This window comes from Gadus morhua, chromosome 10 (genome assembly GCF_902167405.1).
Source record: "Gadus morhua chromosome 10, gadMor3.0, whole genome shotgun sequence".
In the NCBI taxonomy this organism is placed as follows: Eukaryota; Metazoa; Chordata; class Actinopteri; order Gadiformes; family Gadidae; genus Gadus; species Gadus morhua.
This window is the reverse complement of record NC_044057.1, coordinates 17,943,230-17,963,264: the sequence shown is the minus strand read 5'-3', so window position 1 is coordinate 17,963,264 and position 20,035 is coordinate 17,943,230. Positions and strand designations below refer to the sequence as shown.

General features: G+C 41.3%; 1 protein-coding gene across 2 annotated transcripts in view; it reads right to left on the bottom strand.

Moving 5' to 3' along the window:
• nlgn3a (neuroligin 3a) overlaps positions 1–17,439 on the bottom strand; it is a gene marked incomplete in the record, with an annotated part of 124,867 nt that extends 107,428 nt beyond the window's left edge. Inside the window, 1 exon segment of one of the 2 annotated variants that reach the window (XM_030368951.1) lies at positions 17,161–17,439. 2 annotated transcript variants of the gene reach the window in all.
• Positions 17,440–20,035: the final 2,596 nt, after the last annotated feature.

Sequence of the window (20,035 nt, the reverse complement as noted above, 5' to 3'; positions counted from 1 at the left end):
ATCCCAACGCCGTTGTGTACAGTTAATGTAGAAGACGCTTTGTGCTCTTATAGGGGAGAGATCTCTGCATTGCATAAAAGTCTGAGCACACAGCCAAACGTTCTCTTATGCCAGAATATCCCTTGGAGAGAGGCTGAAAAGACACTGATAAAGAAGCAGCTTTGTGGATTGAGCTTCTGATTCATACTGCGCTGTTATTACAGTAGCTAGCGGGGTGTATGTGTATGCATGTGTGAGAGTGTGAAAATGAAAATGCGTTTATAACACTGCATTTGTTCTCCAGAACTTCAGATTCGAAAATGCAGTGAGTCATTTTGACCTGGAAAAGCATCAGGACTAGGAGTAAAGTCAAATATAGAATAGTGAATGCTGAACGTGGTTCGAAACAATAATGGAACTGGCACAGTGACCTCTGGAGACCAATGTACCCCTGGAAACTCATTAAAGCGCTGATTAAAAAAAAAAAAAGCCAATCGAGGGATCTTCAGTTAGACAAGATAATGCCATGAAGGGGGTGTACCGATCTCGTGTAAGATCTATCTGTATCGGTTTGCTTGCACGTGTTCATTTTCAACGGGCAAACATGGATTTCAACGGCAACAGAATCAATAATGAATGTACACAACACTCAAAATCTGCTCTCCCAGGCGTGCTCTTTGTATAAGCTGCTGGGCTTGACGGACAACAACACGCCATATTAAATCAAGGAGATTGGCATGTTGCAAAAACACTATTTCGCATTAATGTCCAAATGAAACAATGGCATTAAAGAAGGGTTCTCCAGTTCCCCTTCAAGAATTATAAACCAGATTGTCTCCCTCCCCTTCTCTCTCTTTCGATCTCTCTTACGGGCTCTCTTTCTTCTCCTATGCCTCGCCTCTCAGACATGGTACGTTTGCAGTCATTATTACTTGGGAGATTTGGCATCATATCAAGGACAAAGAGGCTGCACAGTCTGGCTACTAATCACCATACTGATGCTGACACGTTTGTAAATGAAGCAGAGAGGAGCCGGTGAGCTGCGATGGCGTGGGCGGCCGAGGGCTTCCTGCAACGCTTTACATCTTCCCCCATACCATGTCTCTCCCCCCCCCCCCCCCCCCGTTGGAGAGCAGCTCCAGTCCCAGCCAAAAAACGGCCAAGCCGGCACACAGGGAGGGGCAATTTGGCATTCCGAAACAAAGACACGATCCAGGTGAGGGGAATGCGCAGGCGAATTCCAGGGAGGCGAATTCCACGGCTGCACCGTGCGAGTAACGGGGAGCCCCCACACACCCCGACACACACCGACAACTGCTTACGCCGTTTGAATTTTATTTCAAAACTCACTGCACTTCCTGACTGAAAATTGCAGTGAAGAGATTCCGCGGGGGATGTACGTGAGGCTGAGGGAACAGGCAGACAGACAGCCCCTGCACAGCCTCGCGGTCTGGTGACGAGACTAGGTGCTTGGCTGAGATCGGCCACATTCACCGTCTCCAGTAGCACACTGCGAGGAGACATTAAGGCAAAACAGACACTATTGTGGGAGAAATACCGCGGAGCTTGCATCTGTAAAATGAAATAGGGACGTTCCTCCCCGTGGCTCATCATCTCGGCGCCTATTGATCCACCACAGAGCGGCTCCCAGTAGAGACACATACAGAACAATATTCAAAGTGAGTAATCACTCAAGTGGCCCACGGGGATGCTTTCAGGAACCACAGGGCCGGGTATCAGGTCTGTCTCTAATCAAACCATATGTAAACACATTAAAGCTTCACAAATGGCAGGCTCATTAAGTGTGTTCCCTCAGATGCCGTTTATCAGGGTGGGCTTGGTTCTCATGCGGTAAACCGTTGGCATTCGTGTTTGAAAGCAACCTAGCAAAGCGGCACGCCTTTGTGTAGTCTTAAAGCGTGAGCGTCAACGCGGGACAGGAAATAAAAAACGACGGTTGTTTTATTTTTGGCGAGCACTGGCTCTGTTTTATGTCAACAAAAAATGCTGTTTTTCTATACCCTGACTGGGTTGTTGCAAAGGGGCCTTTAGTAATAGGTCACACAACTTAAGTTGATAAAGCTTGCCAAGGATCAACCCATTTCCGTATTTCCTATCCTTTTCCCTCGCCTGCCGAACTGACCTTTAAAAAAGGGGACAGAGGAACAGAAACAGGAAATAGATGGGGGAATGGAGAGGACAAAGAGAAAAATAACCAGTTCCTGTATTCATGAGACATTAATGATAATGACTTACTATGAATGATCAAATTTTGTACTATGCTTTGTACCAAGTGAATATTTTGTGCTTGTTTTCTTTATGGGGCGTAATTGGAACCAAATATTGACAAAGTGAAACAGCAGTGATTTAAAAAAGTCGGAAGTGGATTTATCTCACAAAAGAGTAGCAGATCAAAGGTCTGTTGAGTGACAGGTCAATTATTAGTACATTCCTTGACAGTCATGTGCAAAGCCATCTTTCAGTTCTGCCTTCTATCTCCTTTTCTTTTCAAACATTTTAGGCTCACACTTAGGATAGTTGTTCTTCTTAAAGATCTAGGTTACACTGTTAATTTAAAGGTAGCCGATGAAAGACGGCATAGCTGGAATTAAGTTAAAAATCCCTCCGAAATGTTCCGAAGAAAACTACTTACCATGAAAGGGTCAGGAACTCAATTAGCAGTTCCATTAAATAAATTAGGCAGATTAGGGGTTTACTATTGTTACATTAATCCAATTACAAATTATTATTTGAGAATCAGTCTAAGTAGTTGGACTGTTTCTTTGGGGAAATTGCAACCCACCGTATTTATAGACAAGCTATTCGGAAGTACTATTTCAATGTGTTGACCAAATAACCCAATTATCAATATCTTTGAGTGTAGCAAAGCAATCGTATTTACTTTAAATGATTTAAATGAGGTGGATCAGAGAAGAATGCAGTGTATTAAAAATTATAAAAATATATATATTTGCTGGTGCACACACAAATTAGACTATGTAAAATAATTAATTATTGAAATTTCCAATACTATTGCATTAGGATAATGGATCGCTATTGCCACAGATGGATAACTATTTTGCAAACTAATTAAACTGCTCTAGTTTGACACAGTATTAAACTTGACTATCAAATCTTGAAAGGCTTGCATTTTGTAACTTTTATCTAGATAATTATGTCTTTCTGGCATTTTACCATCATCCTGGAAAGATACTGTAAAATAAATAGAACTTGCACTTTGTTCAACATTTAAAATGATTGACCCAGATGCTAATAGTAATGCGACTGAGTGAGCAGCATGAAGCTCTTTCATATTTCTAGAATTGCACATAATGATTTTCTATGTTCAGAAAACAGCTAGGTTCTGCCTTTCTATCAACAGCATGCTTTTGTGTATTCTTTTGAACGGAATAATATCCTACAATTTCCCTCTCGTAAGGAGACTGTATCATAAAGTACCATATGAAATATCAAAAAGTTTCCAGTATCAAAATATGTCAAATTTACATAAATTGTACCGACTTGTAATTTTCTTACATACAAATTGATTTACATGGACACGGATAGTCGGAAAACAAACACAAACCCATTTCATTATTTAGACATTTCTTTAATAGGTCCTCGGCGGCTTGGAGTATCAGAAATGCCAAAAGCACAGAAGCAGAATGACGCTATTTACATGCAAATGTCAGCTGTAGTCGCAGAGAAGTGAGAGTTGCCAAAGTGTATTGTTGTGTGACAGGGAGGATTTCTGAATACGCCGCTGAAAGCAGAGATGTACATGAGTGCACTTGACACAGTGAAACCCATGGCATCCATTTTTTATGAAAAGAACACACACAAAAAAAAAACATAATTCATTCATGAGCATTACGGTGAGGGACCTATTCCCACAAAGGATAGGGTTTAGTTTTGCCACTTAATGACATGAGTTAACTGAGGAACTTACACTCGAAAACATGCCTTGAGTCATGGGGGGACATAATGAAGTTCGCGAGCCTCAATCCAATGACGATGAGCTTTTAACTATAGGTCAACCCTGATCAAGAGGCACCAATGTTTAGATGGCCCTGGCAACACGCCACACATGATTGCTATGTATATCACAGCATCCCAATAGATGCTACGACGCTAATGAGCCACTGACCTTCACCATCGGTCGAAAATACTAAAGACTAAAGATGCAAATGCACTCGTAACATGCAGAACCCACGAGTCAGTAACAATCTGTACTCCCTATCGGAAAAAATATTACCACTTTATAATCATTCCAATGAGTATGGCGTTCTGTATGCAGGGCTTGGCATTTGACACGAGTGCAACCTTGTTTGCTTGTGGTGCAATGAATTATGAGTGGGATTTTTTTTGTCCGATTTGGATTTAATGAGAAAGTGAAATAGAGCATGTTATTTTTCAAATAAAAAATAATAGGGTGAATATAATTAGCAGCTTATTTACTTTAAAATGTCCAATCAGAATGGTACTCTAAGACGGGGGAAAAAGGCAGGGTCCGGCATTTCGCATATCAATGGTAATTCACCCCATTAAAGCCCTATTTGGAGCAACAGCCAGGTGGATTTAAAAGAGATGTAGGGGGATTAGTGAACTGATATCAATCAGTACAGTTGAACCATCCCCTTATCTGGCACCATCAGAAACCCTGGCTGCCATCCCCATTGATTCTGGTCATGGTAAGACTGCAGCGGGAGCTTAGGGCAAGGCTTTTACTACAGGGAGCCCTAAAGCTCCAGGAAATGGCTTATCTGAAATAAATACATTCAACCGAAAATGGATTGACGGTATTAGAGACAAACAAGATGGAGCGAGTTTGGTGGACGCTGGTCAGACAGGGAGATGGCTACAAAAATTAAAGAGGCGAGGCAACCACCGCAGACTATCGTAAAAAAAAAAGGAGCAGTGAGAAGGATCACTCTCACAGTGTTGTTCTATAGGGCGCCAAGCGTCTCACACAGCAGACCAGACTGCATGTTGCAGATGTGATGAATCACTGCAGAGAACCCCGATAATGATGTGCTCCACGGGACTCCTTAAATGCCAAGGACCCAATTCCAAAGGGAGAAAGTAAACAACAGAAGCATCCGTGTCTGGTTATCGACGCTCATCGCAGGTGTATAAAACTGGAAGGTGCCCAGGAACAAATTACGGGGGACTGGGTGTTGATGTGGGGAGGGGGGGGAGGAGTTTTGACCAGAACCCCATTTTCCGACAACCAGGGAGGAACGCTGTGCCCCTGACCGTCCACATGGCCTGCTTTGGCAGATGCGTTTGCTCTCCATTCAGTATTTCTAATCCTGTCTGAAAGCCTATCTGGAATGTCAGGCTTCTTCCTAAATTGGCTCGTGTTCTTAGTGATTGATTAAAGTACTGTAACCCAGCTTTATCAGACTGCCCTGAACTCTGTATTTCTGCCAAATCTATTAGGTAATGCATCTCTTGTCATTGTACTTGTTGGTCTTTTTTCAGCGTCCCAAGAGGACTCACACAGATGATCCATTTAACATAATTCCTTATTTATATTACAAGGCTATGATGAAAAAAATTATAATTGGAAGTATGTGAGTCTCTTTTTAAAAAATGAGCAGTGTCCATTTACGTGTGCTTCGGAGCATGTCTATCAAGGTGACTCAATGAAATGTTATTTATTCATTAACAGATATTTAGCACTAAAACCTGTTAAAAAAAAAAAGTTCCTGCAGAAATATGTCGATACCCCTGAAAACACATTCACCTATTTGCTGACATTGAGCTAACGATATTGCTATAATTCAAGGGCTTATAATGCTATAATATCCCCCGTGCCATTGCACACAGAGGAGGGCAATGGAGGTGAGGCTATCCTGGTATTATTGCTGACACCCGAGTCCTAGACATTGCACTTAAGAATGTCTCTTGCAGAACATTATTCACACACAGAGGAATTATAATGACCAGGGAAGAAGAGGGGACCACGACGGTACCAATCACGCATAGTACACACAGGGGTCCGGTGAGGGCGATTAAGGTTAAACAGACAGGCGCCACATATTGGAGGTTACCGCTTTTGTTAAAACTCTCTTCCCCATAAACCCTGATCTAGTCCATTAAATATACAACGCCTATGTACACCTATGAATTTAATTTGAATTGGTTTGTAAAAAAAAAAATCTGTTCAAGCCCATTACAAGGCAAACAACTGGGAGAATGTGTTTACATCCCATTTGTTTACTTATAACCAAAGGAGGAGAGGATGCAGTAATGATGCTTAGAAGTAGGCCATGCCCCAACCCTGGAGGCAGATCTGGCTTGGGGTGTCTCCCAGCCTCCCCTCTCCCGACACACTGCACACAGGAGCGACTCGCAACTATCTGCCCATTCTATATATGCACCGCGCCAAAAAAAGAATTCACACCCGTGAACACACAATAGTACTCATTTTTTACTGTTTACGCACTGCTGGTACTCAAACATTGGTGTGTGTGTGTGTGTGTGTGTGTGTGTGTGTGTGTGTGTTTGTGTGTGAGAGAAGAAAAGAAAGAAGATGAGAGAGAGAGATAGTGAGTGTTTGAGGGGGAGGAAGGTTGAGTGTTTTGTTTTTTTGCCACTACGTTTTTCTCCAAGAAAAATATGAATACTATGAATATTTATTTTCATTAACACAATGACGAACGGAATAATACAACAACACAGAATATGCAGGATTGAATTGTGCGGTGCGTGGGGATCAAATCTTGTTACTTCAAAAGCAATTGGAGGATTTATTTTTATTGCATTTAGCTGTTGATATCCCTCGCATGCCTTAAACAGTGACTCTTAGAGAATTATTCCTCTGTGCCTAAGTGGTGTCGATACGAGTGCCACATGCAGAGGCCACAGAGATTGAAGAGAGTATTACGTTTGTTTCACCCCTGCATGTAATTACAAGACTAAAACATTTAAAACAAGCGTGTTGTTTCGTGTTTGATGGCCTTTGCGTTCCTTTGCAGGGCAGGACAATGGAAGTGCTTCTCATTAAAGAATATGCCTATAAGGTTTCCCATAATTCTGAAAGACACAAAACTGCGGCCCCTCGTCCGGAAAAAAGTAAGTTATGTAATGACTGCGAGTCATTACCGGTGCAGTAAGCAGAAACACTAGTTATCCTTGGCAGAACATGCCGAAAATGTTGTTCCTGTGTATTGCTGTGAGAGTGTGTAGGTGTGTTGATGTTCACACATTTTATGAGCCGTGAGAGGCAGAATGCAGGGGAGAATCATGGGAGGAAAATGAAAAGCTTAGTCAATGTACAGATATTATTAGGATACATATAAAGCCTTCACAAGTCTCTAGAAAGCAAAACTAATTAGCATACCGATCCTTCACTTATCTCCTCAGTTATGCAAGACTCACACTTTGCAAACATACTCAAATGTACTTGCAAACGTACTCAAACGTACTAAAAACCCATTATAGTTATTGTCGTCTTTCTTGTGGTAAATTTAAGACATGGTTCTAAACCGTTGGTTTCAAGGCTGACTGTTTGGAATCTCAGGCGGTAAACACTAGCACATAGTTCCTCTAACGGCCTTGAGGGGCTTCTTGGTACATATACACATATATGTATGTATATATAATATATATATACATATATATATATATGTGTACATAGATAAAGTTTTCCACATAGCAAGGCAGTTATTCAAGTCCCACCCTGGTGTACACTGTGCCAAATATTGATTGTGGCTATTGCTGGTTGCAACCAATGGCACTGCTTTGTAAAACGCAAACCTATACCCTCATAGCGGTCATACAACAACCGATGGGTGATATCACAGATTATACGTCCATATTATTTACAATCTGCGGTCAAAACCTGCATGTGTTTACAGTAGGTGGCGTCATTCTTGGTCAACGTAGATTAACATCTCACTTTGTATGCAGACACCCTCTACAAAAGACATCCATGTGTTTGATAAAAATGAAGGCTTTTCTGGAGAAGATGAGATCAACCTCTGTGCAGGATTAAGTTAGTCGGATCAAATGATGAAAGGGGGGTTATTTTCATTGTTTTCAAGCAGGCTGTCTACCAGCCCACAGGGACTATGTCTGTGTCCCAGGAGGATACGAATTATCACCAAAAACATGGTTTGACTTGGAATCCATAAACTATTAATGCTACCATAGTAATATAACACAAATTCGGAAAGAGGGCAAAATCCTTGAAAAACAATACATATATTTGACAATTTTCATTTAACTACGGACAATATCTCAATGCCAAATGCAGCACACTGCCACAATTCATGGGGCATATTATTTTCAGTTCAGTCCCCCTTGGTGTATTGTTTTTTTTCTCACCCTATCAATAACTGTGGCAATCCATGCCTGAAGAGTGGCTATCGTTGTGAGCATGTGGTACCAGAGGTTGTGCGGGCAGGTCAGATAAATGAGATGGGCTTTGTTTTATTGCAAAACTGCTCGTCTTAACTCTCAGCACCAGGCAGGCAGGAATTCTGAGAACATGCTACTGTCCTTGGGCCTCTCTCTCTCTCTCTCTCTCTCTCTCTCTCTCTCTCTCTCTCTCTCTCTCTCTCTCTCTATATATATATATATATATATATATATATATATATATATATATATCTCTCTCTCTCTGATGCTTAAAGCCTCAGCCCTGGTGCGCTAAGATTACATAAATATCATCTATTGGCCTTTCGACACCAAATCCTTGCTCTACTGGTCCGTTTGCTTTAATCTTTAGCAATGTTGTATTTGGAGAGGGGTATAGGGTTGTAACTTTTATTAGAGGCCAAAAAAATGAAGGGTCCCAGTGAAAGACACTTTGAGGCATCATTCAATGTCAGAGAATCACATAGCGCAGACGGAACATCACAGGACGGAAACTGCCATGGTGATCTGCTAGTGATGGAGAGGGGGCCGGACCTCGCTTTACATGGGGCAGTTTTGTTTTTTTTCTCTCCCTTTCAATTCCATACAGCAAACCAAGCGTGTGAGAGGGGAAAAGTGGGCCACAGAGACAGAGCTGTCTCCCGAGGGAAATATATCACATTTCTGGCATCATAAGTGATAGTGTTAACGATTCAAGCTCCAGCACTTCCTCTCTCAGAAAGCACAGTGGGAAACCTAAAAGCGGAGACACAGCTTTATGAGGTCAGCCGTGGATTTGTTTTTGCACACTGATCACGGATCAGTAGACTTCATTATAAGGGTATCATTAGAAGTAACCCAAAGGAGTAAGTTGGTTTGAGAAGGTGGGTGGAAGGGATGTGCAATTAATGACTTTCCCCATAGGATTAGTTTTTTCTCCCCCCAAACAGCTGGTCTTGCAAAAATAATCTCTGGCCTTTAGTTGATCATTTTTGTGTATGCGGACACTATTACGCCTACAGTATTTTCTATGCAGACTGTAAGATCATTATTCAATACTATCAACAAGCGAGATGGTTACTATTTATAATGGACATACACTTAAATATAAACAGGTCATTCCAACTGAGCAGATTCACTTAATCTGAATTCAGTAACCGGTATTTGCAAACTGCTGGTCTACACTGACAAATACAAATAATTGTCGCATTAGATAATGCATGCACTGGCTAAGCTAAATATGTAACTATTAAGCCTGTTCTTCTGGGCACTGTTTGGTTTGGAGCTAAGGTTGTGGGTAAATTTGGAGGGCGGGCAATGTGTGCAAAGCAGGTTTGAATTGAAAGAGCGTGTGATTAAAGAGAATATGAAATGGGAATAGCAGTAATTTCAGGGGTGTCAAAAGATGTTGAATCATTTAGTAATTTTCAGCCAGCCACAGAGTTCTGACTCAATCAAAACTGTCTGATAAAACGCACGATAGGAGGGCCAAACTATTCATAATAAAAACCCTTCTAAACCGTTAAATTTGGTATCCTTTGTATTATTCCTGTTTGTCTGTCGCTGTAAAAGCAGCGGCTGTCCACAGCATGAATAAAACAAATTTGGCAGACTTTTGTTTGACTGGCTTTCTTCAGCCTAGAGCTTGCTTGTCAAAAGTCTTATCCTGGCTTACCTTTCTTCAACCTAACCATTTCCCTCTTGTTTCTTTTCAGTCTCTCTCCTTCCTCCTGTCCTCTCCCTTATCCCTCTTTGATCCCCTCACTGTTTCCCGCTACTCCAGAGAAGTGTTTCCATCCAACAGTATCCTTCAGCTGCACGACTGAACTGCCCACCATTATGTCATTCAACACCTGCACTTTAACCCAGATGGAATCCGCAGTGGGTCCATCTACCAAAGGGAACCCAAGGGGAACTAGACCCTCTAAAGTCTCCGCCAGCCCCCAAACCTGAACCTGCCAACGCATACGTACGATTATATGATGTGATTATAACCAAAACCAAAGCGGTAATGAAAACAACACTTGATTTACGGGATACGATATATTTCATAATGAATTACTTGTTTGTGTTGCGTTGTGAATTGTGAAACAGGCGCTTTTTAGTCCATGGCGAATCACAGCCCACATCTTCATTACATCCTAAAAATAAATAGTGCTTAGGAATTTGCGCACAAAGTGTAATTTAGACAATCCTCAAATCTAGGCTACTTAAAGGATCAGAAAAATGAGACGCCTAAGGCATTGTGTGTGAATCCACACCGACAAACTCTTCAATGTTAAAACTTTGTTTGAGTGGACCCATCAAATATCACATTATAGACACAAAGAACATCTGAAATGGTTTGGCGCTCTATCTTATCTCTCCATCCACTCCATCTACTGGCCATTGTGATGGTGACCAAGAGCCATCTATTCATCAGAGCTTCCATCTTGGGAGAGTCAGCCACCGGGCTATTTCTGTAATGACCCAGTTTTGCAGGTAAATCTAGATCTGAATCGCTGTAATGAGCCGTAGTGAGTTAAAGATACCTGACACTATTAGGGCCTGACACCGACTTTATTTAGAAAATGATCTCAGACCTGGCATTGTCAAGGCATACATCAAATAATCAATGGATGAATTGTGTATCATTAAGTCCAAAGGGTGATGGCCAGACCAAGCTGATATTTTTCCTTTAAAACATAATCAATGTCAGACCAAATTCCCCAGTCTAATTTCCTTTCCGGGTAATTTTGTCAGATTACTATCAAGTCAATTTCCTGGAGCCTGTTCTTACACAGACAGAGTGATGGCATGATGATGGTGTCGTTGGGGGAAAAGCTATAATTGTGGAGGATAGCTCCTTTTGGGAGGAACACGGGCACAGATGGGCTGTGAGCTTGATGGAGGAATTTCTCTGTCCTCAAAGGCTATCAGCAACCCCTGCTAAACTGGCAAGCGCTATAAATAGACATTAGGAACCAGGAGTAGGTCTCCATACTTGCATCAAAATCCCAATCATAGGGCAAATACAAAACTATAGCTCTACAATAATTTGCAAAATGGTTGGGCTGGATTTCAAAAGTATCCGCACAAATTGCTTTTGAGTAAAAGAATGAAGACTGAAGAAGTTTTTTCAATTATATTGTTTGCCAATTATGTTACATATTACATCTGATTTAGCATTTTGTTGAACATAAGCAATACAATTTTGGCAAAATAATTGCTTATGCAGCTTGAGCTACAGGAGCAGAATAGCAACCAGTAAAGGAGAGTGGGAATTGGAATATTATATATCCCTTGACTCTTCAATCTCTATCTCCTATCACAAAAAAGCAGATCAATCAATGTCAGATCAAGTAATTCACTAGACCTGTGATGTTTGCTCTCAAAAGAGACAAGTGCCAATGTCGACATAGGAAGCATGATGCAGGTCCTAATATAGCAGATAACTCGCTTGACCTTTACACGCTTAGATGCATTCTTCTAGGATACAGACAAACAGAATGACAGAGACCCACATAGACACAGAGACACAAAATTGTGGAGGAAAAACACACACTCTTATAATTTGAAGTGACAAATCACCTTCTGATGAACAAGGTGTGTTTGTTGACAACACAACATTGATGCTGAACTCCATGTCAGAGTTGATTAGACTTGATCTAAATCTATTATTTCATAATAAAAAGGACATATTCAGGAGAATGTCTAGAATTTGTGTCTGGGTTGTGTGTGTGTGTGTGTGTGTGTGTTTGTGTGTGTGTGTGTGTGTGTGTGTGTGTGTGTGTGTGTGTGTGTGTGTGTGTGTGTGTGTGTGTGTGTGTGTGTGTGTGTGTGTGTGTGTGTGTGTGTGGTTGTGTTTGTGTGCCAGTGCATTTGTTTGGGTGTGGGTGTGTTCAGGGGGAAAGAAGGATGTTTATTTATATTGATCTCAGTATAAATTATAGAATGAGAAGGGAAAAACCGAAAAAAAAGAAACTACAAAAGCAGCTGTCAAATAATACATATTGATTCAAATTTAAAGGCCAACACAGCCTGCACTATGCCATGACCCACAGCTTAAGAAGGGTGTGTTTGTGTGTTTGTGTGTGCACATGTGTGTGTGTGAGTGAGGGCCTGTGTGGATGTACATTTGCGTGCTCGTGCTTGGAGAGAACGTGCATGTGTGTGTGTCCGTGCTGCGAGAGAATCTTTATTAATCGCCTGCATTACTACAGCCATTTCCACTCCCTTCATCACCAGCAGCATGCGCTCCATGAGGTTTAAAATATTTAAATCTGTAATCTGTCAGCATTATGACGTTCACACACACCCATGAGACTGGTGGGCCATCAGTCACCCAGCTTTCCACTTCACACGGACCCAAACACATCACAGGGACCTGACATGGCCTTTTGTAGTCCGATCTGAAGCAACGGTGGTCTGTGTCTGTTAATTTTTTAACAATGGCAGAGTCACACGGGTTGGACTCTAGAGCAAAAGAAAGCGGGATATGTGTAGCTGAAAATTGCTCCTCTAATTGTTTCCCCAGTGTGTGCGACCCACTGACTCTGGCAGAGTTCTTCCATGGTCTTTTACAATGGGTAAACCAGCATGAATTATTGATTTTGTGGCACCGGCACACAGACTTACAAAACAGCACACTCATACAATTTATGAGTGTGTTTTGTCACTCTGGCACACAGCTGTTTCCAAGCTTTGCTGATATACCCTCGTTCGTACGCAAACCACCTGACAGGTCAAGTATTTTCCTAAAGTTGTTGAATTAATAAACCAAGAACGAATAAATTGAATGGGATTAATGCCTGAACGACGGTGACCCAAATATGAATGCTACGTTGATGGAAGGCACTCCAACGCAGCCCATTTAGCCGGCTCCATGTCACGTCTTCATACGACAGGCTTTTACTAAGCTTCTTAAGAGCCAGCCTCGGGGGATCAATGGAAGGCCATGGCTACTGCCTGGAGCCTTATCTCCACTAATTTACCCCATGAATTAGATGGCCCCGTTGCCTCTGCATCCTGACAGACCCAAACAATACTTTACCTCACGTTAGGGAAACGAGGAGGAGGACAAAATGGGAAATGTGGGAGCTTATAGTGATTGCTTGGCTGGATAAGGATCCAGACGACTAACAGGGTAAAGACCTGGTCCGACGCCTTGAGCCATGACATCTTGGCGATGACACTCATCCCCCCAATTCCCGGGCTTTGATTCCCTGGGACTTGTTTGCATATTTTTCCGTGGTGGATTAGGGAGAATGAAAGGCAATTGGAGCCGCTTGGATTAAGGTGTACATTTCAAAACAACACAAATAAATAGGAAGGATGACAGCCTCAAAGTAGGGGCAGAAGCTTTTTATCCTGATACAAATTAGTTAAGACATTTTGAATATGAATAATTAGATAGATCACTTGAATACAGAGGAGTATACTTGTTTGATTAAATGAGTAGTGTGGAGGAAAGTACTAGATGCCTGGATGTTTGTTGGAATAAGGTCTGGCCTTCACAGACCACTTTGAATGCAACATGCTTGTATTTGTTCCAAGTGGAAAGGGCAAATCCAGCCTGTTATCAATTTGACAGAATTCTATCAGGAAAAATACAATTGCAAATGTTGCCTTATTCAATAGTTCTACAATTTAATATCCTTTGGGACTTGTTAATGAATGGTCAGTATAAATATATATATATTCTTGTAAGCATGGGTAGGATTATTTGTATATACTGTATCTATCAATATACTTTGTATAGATGAATAGATAAGTTAGATGGATAAGAAATTCCTACAGCTTTAACAAGTACATTTTATATTTATATATATACTGTAGATATCCTGGTGAATATAACACACATAGAAGGGCTCAGCTGCAAAGTTGGGCATCTGATTAACTATCCTTCCATGGCAGCAACACTCTCCTCAACCTCAACTCTTCCCTTCCTCCCCTCTCCTTTACCTGCCCCCCTCCCAATGTGATGCATGTTCAAGCCGACTCCTTCCCTCTAAAAATGGAAAAAAATTCAGAATAGATCCCCATGGCTCCTGCATAGTGTGGCTTGTCCTTTATTTGTACACCCACCGGTTCCCTCTGAGATCAGTTTTTTTTTTTTATAACGAGTAATCGAATCATTTGATCATAACTAAATATTTAATAATAAAATGATAACTTTTGGCAGACAGTGTGCCCGGGCTTGCTGTGTGACATCTGTTTTGTAGTTAAAATTGTGGGACCCAACAGAATCTTGTTCACAAGACCGACTCTGGTCTTTGGCAGGCGAACGTGTGCTAGTCAGGGGAGATGTTTTTGGGCTATGAACAATGCTAAATGTAGAAATTTAGATATGCTAAATGCGAAAAGTCTTGAGGCATGTCTCTCTGCCTGGGGCCAAACAACATTCTGCTAGTCAAACAAAACCTCTCCTGTATGCATATATGGCTTAGATATGGACGTGGAAATAAATGATAAATAAACGTGGTAGGAATATGAAGGGTATGTAACGTTTATAGAGCGTCGTTACCGTACAGGGCAAAGACATGAATGGGTTTGTATCAACAGTGTTTCAGCATTAAGTCTGGCGTTATGTTAATCCTGCAGGAGTGAGAAATATTTAACCTTTAAGTGGCAAGAACCAGCCCCATGTTGCTAACTGATCATTTGTCTTGCATTGAAAAATAGGGAAACCCCACCAATGTGTACTAAAACACATTGGAGTAGTACTCAGTTGAGTCATGGAGGCCTAAACATGTGAGCCATCATGCTTGATGTCACCCCTCTACTGCTATTGAAACATGCCAAGTTGAGTTCATAAATATTACGCCTGAATAAATTCTGAAAACGTACAATACAGTAGGTTTCTGTAGTGGGAAATCAATTTGCATATCCTTAGACAAGGTCAGGTGCACTCTTGAACCACATAAGCAGACACACCTCTATGAACCGCAATGCAAGGTCCATCAATATAGAGGTTTGAAGTGAAGTGCCGCCATAGAAAGGAAGATTCACAGTAAGGGCAGCACTTTGCTGACCTTTACAAAAGACAGGTAGTCCCATGGAACTATGCACTGACATACTTTCAGAGTAAAAACAATGCACTTAGTTTGCATTCTCATCTTCCTTGAGGTTAGAGAATGTGTTTGTTCTGTGTGCATGTGGAGGGGGGTATTATGTGTTTGTATTTAGTTTGCGTGTGCGTGTGTGTGTATGTGTATGTGTGTGTGTGTGTGTGTGTGTGTGTGTGTGTGTGTGTGTGTGTGTGTGTGTGTGTGTGTGTGTTTGTGTGTGTGTGTGTGTGTGTGTGTGTGTGTGTGTGTGTGTGTGTGTGTGTGTGTGTGTGTGTGTGTGTGTGTGTGTGTGTGTGTGTGCCCTAAATTCATGGGAAAAAAAGATGGTTCAGTCAAACATCGAGCCAATGTTGTGTATCTCAGCTAAACTATTACACTTTGTTAACAGAAAGTAATACTATCATCACAAAGGATTTCATTAGAGTGTCTGTGTACACACACAACTCTTTCAAAAGAAGAGGGGAGAATTGAATTTGCAACAAAGGAAGAGAAAAAACAGTTGCTGGACTAGAACAGGAACTGAATGACAAATGTAGCACCCATAACATGCATAATCCCTGCCATAACACTGAAGGGACACCAGCGTTAAATTAACACAGTTTTGGCCGCAACTCAAATCTAAATCCTAAGGATCATAATCAAATTTCATAGATACGTTTTATGCAAACGACCAATGAATGCTATGTGTCTGGTATATCAAGGCCCCCTGAAGGGCTGCTTTTTAGTCATTGTAAGAATGCCAAACACAAGGTTGGATAACTTCCTAAATGCTCAGGTTTCAAGGCCACATCGCTTATTCAACCAGTCACCATGACAACTATTGCATGCAAATTTCCACCCCCTCTGTTTTTATTTTTTTGGAATTCAACAAGTTAATTATTTGGTGTTTACCAATCATGACCATCATGCTAGTAATCCAAAAATCTAATAGGAAGGCCTATCCATAACTTTGTTTGCAGGGGGAAAAAAATAACGATTTCCTTGCTATTCACCCTATTCCAAACGATTAGCCTAGCTATGTGATCTTTAGTTTGTGTTCCCCTCGCGTTCGGATCGGCATCCCTGCTGCAGTAAGGAGCTCAGACGCAGACTTTCGCCAACGTGCACCCTTTCCCATGCATCACAGACCGTCTTCATTCAAACTTGAACGCAAGTGCGGAATACTGATCCGAACATACTGTGCTGCTCCAAACCAGTTAACAACGTTGTAAACCCTCAATTAACATAATCCACTGGAGATACAATTTGGAGCTCCTCGCAGCCGTGTCCGTGCAGCAGCCGATCAGGCTTTTTTTTTGAGGAGGTATAGGAGGAGAGCATCTGCGCGTCACATCTCCATCAAGCGCATAACAGGTATTTGAGTTAGTAACAAGCGCTATAAACATGGATCACAGCACTGTAGCTTCTATTTTCTTTAGTCTCCTCTTAATTTGCCCATCGTTCAAAAATAAACAGCTCCATGCCCAACGCAAGGGTTATCAAGGTTTGCATTGAAACCCCCCCAAACGCATCCCTTACAGACTATACTTCATGGAAACGTCTAAACATGCATCATCTTTTCTTCAGTATCCTAGTTCCCGTAGGCTTTAGGCACTACAGCGTTATGTTAAAGGTAAAATAATGTTATTTGGTTTAGAAGAGAGAAAAAAAAGTCCTTTAATAGGCTACAGTCTGTGCCCATTTCCCCGCATCCTCCAAGTCTCTCAGCGAGCAAAATGTAACCATCTCATGTTCTCCCGCAAAACCAGGCGAATATCAGATGACTCACCTACCTCGTTCCGATGCAAATTTCGCCATTCCTTGCTTATTGAAAATTAAAAACGCCGGTTCAATTTTTAGTTTTAGTATGGTATAGTCCAAATATAATAATCTACCACAGCTTGTATTTTCCGGGATGACCTCCTTCAGCGCAAACATTCTTCATCATCTTCACCATCTTCACTCTTACGACGTGTTATAATAGCAGCCTATATGTCCTGTTTACTTTCCAAGAGGGAGCATGTACTACTCCGTCCCCGCGCGGTTTGATCCCCCTGCCCGGACTCTCGCTTTCGGCACGAGCTTCATCACGGGTGCGCGCGGCGCAGTCTATGCTAAATATTCCCGCGCGCGCCAATGGAAATGGAGAGTTACTAGGTAACCAAGGGCAAAGCCATCACTGATGGATATCACATCCTGATTTTTAAACAAAACTAAAACATGTCAAACAATAGCATAGCCTTGCGTATGATTCTTTATATAGGATATATTTAAAATATGCTTTCACAACCAGTCATAGAATACATATCAAACAGAAGGCAAAAGTAAATAGAGTTGATAAATGTAGCTTCTGTGGGTATTTTTGCAAGAGCGATTCACAAGCTGCCAGACTAGCAAACGCCTGTCTCCGAGTTGACAACTTGATTTAGAATAACGTCAATCCTTCAACATTACCAGACGTGTCCGAGTTTCAGGAAAACATGATGGGAATCAAATTGTGTCCAAAAGTCTGGGAAGAATGAGGAATAACTTTCCCCTGACGTAGCTTAAGTAAACCTGTCGAGAATAGGTAGCTTGAAGGATAGACTCTATAAATTGAAGAATAACACATGCGTTTATCATGCAGGAGACAATTACTCACAATAATTCTGAAAATCAATATTATGTCCTCTTCAAATAATTGTGTGCCCTGTCTAGAGACAATCAATGGTCATGATTAACTCTATGGAAAAAAAATAAGGATTTGGGATATGGCTATTAGTCATTGAAGAGAAAGGCACTGTAATACAACATTTAATCTCAATGTCATATAATACATTGTCAGAATCCTAAATTGAACCATTCAATGATAAATCCATATTGTAGAGTCAAAGAGCAAATCAGTCGTGTTACGTGTATGACTACATGGCTTTCCACTTTAGTATTAAATATGAAACACATGAAATGAAAATCATAGTTTAAAGGGAGCTGGGGTTTTAATCTTTTACCTTGTACCGGTTCCATGAAGTCTTTTGTCTCAGTGAAATTAGTCCATCAGCTACTTGGCAGGCTGAATCTTGGGACCATTTGCCAAGTCATGCATATAGACAGTTACAAAACCATTTTATGTTTTCGATTATTATTATTTTTTGGGGGTGGGGGGAATTTTGATTATAAGATAAATAATGCAACGATACACCTAGCATGAATATAACAGCTTCTGATCAAAGACGATTATTTATTTCCCGTAGTATCTGAGTCACCTCATAGTAATTTAGGTGTCAGTTGAGTCTACCCATCTGTCTTCATAACAACATCATGATTCTCTCTGGTACAGCAGTATAGCTACGCCCAGATCCGCCGAAGTGCTCCATCATATCTTCAGATATAATATCAGGCTTTCTACCAGCCTGCATCAGTGTCTTGTGCTGGACTTCAGATCCAGGCATGAACATTGTTCAGCTATTAGAAATCAAAATACTTGATGAACAAGCTCTCCACTTAAGACCCACCATATTTGAGGTTCATATTCAAGGTGCCTATGTATTATAAATCCTATTTTCCCAAACATTGTCCCCTGACTGTCATGACCATAGCACTCAATATAGCCCACACAGGTATTTCCTTCAATACCGCTAGCTCACTGCCCTAAAGGACGCCATGGAGTGTGTGATAAGGTGAGGCAGATAGTGAAATATATAACAGCACGGTGGAATATATTTGCATTATATGTAATTGTGTGATATCCTCCTGAACTGTAGCAAATGAATATAACATCTAATGCCAGTCTCAAAATGTACTCCCCCCACACATAAAACATTCACACCAATAGGTGGTAATGAGCATGAGCGTGAGTGCGGGAGAGAAGGGGGTGTGTGAGCAAGTGTCATATGGGGGTGTGTAAGGGACTTTGATGAATAAATAGACCATACCGAGACGTCACCTTTCCAATGTAGTCTCGTCGGATGCCCGCTAGCACCCTGACGACTGGTTAGGGTCGAAAATCCATGAAAACAGAGTAATGCAATGTGTTGGCAAGATTGCGACAAGGATGGATGTGTTTCATTATATGATTGTCTTGCATTTTCCGAAGTAATTTGAAGCTTTCATCCACCATTAATAATGTGAAGTTCAATCCCTGCTTAATAATGTTAAGTGTGAAACAAACAGGCTTTGTGTATCTTCTCTTGTCCTCGGGCCTCTGTCTATTTTTCTTTTCCTTCAATGTCTTCAAAGTTTCCCCCCAGCTTTTAGGTTGTCAAAAATCAATAAGAAAAATGAGCGCAGCATGAGATAAATCACAGCCTTTCAATGGCAGCCTTTTGTTTTCCTCAATACAACTTGCAAATAACCTCTTACAATGTTGCCCAGCCAGGCTTATAATGTATTCATGTATTGTCAGACTACACATGTTTTCATGTACCTTATACAGAAAACATGATTTTCTTTTCAGCTCTACATTTCTCGTTTCCCGAACGAAAATTGTGGCGCGATAACTCTCTTCCTGGAAGCATTGATTGGTCCACAGCCAGAGGTTGATTACAACAGGGCCATACTAAGTACCTGATCATGATCCTCTAAGTCGGGAAATCTCAAAGCTTCAAGAAAACCATGGTTGTAGCCCTATGGCTAAGCTTATAGGTGGGCTATGTTGTGAATGCTGTTACTCACAGTACTTTGCCCGA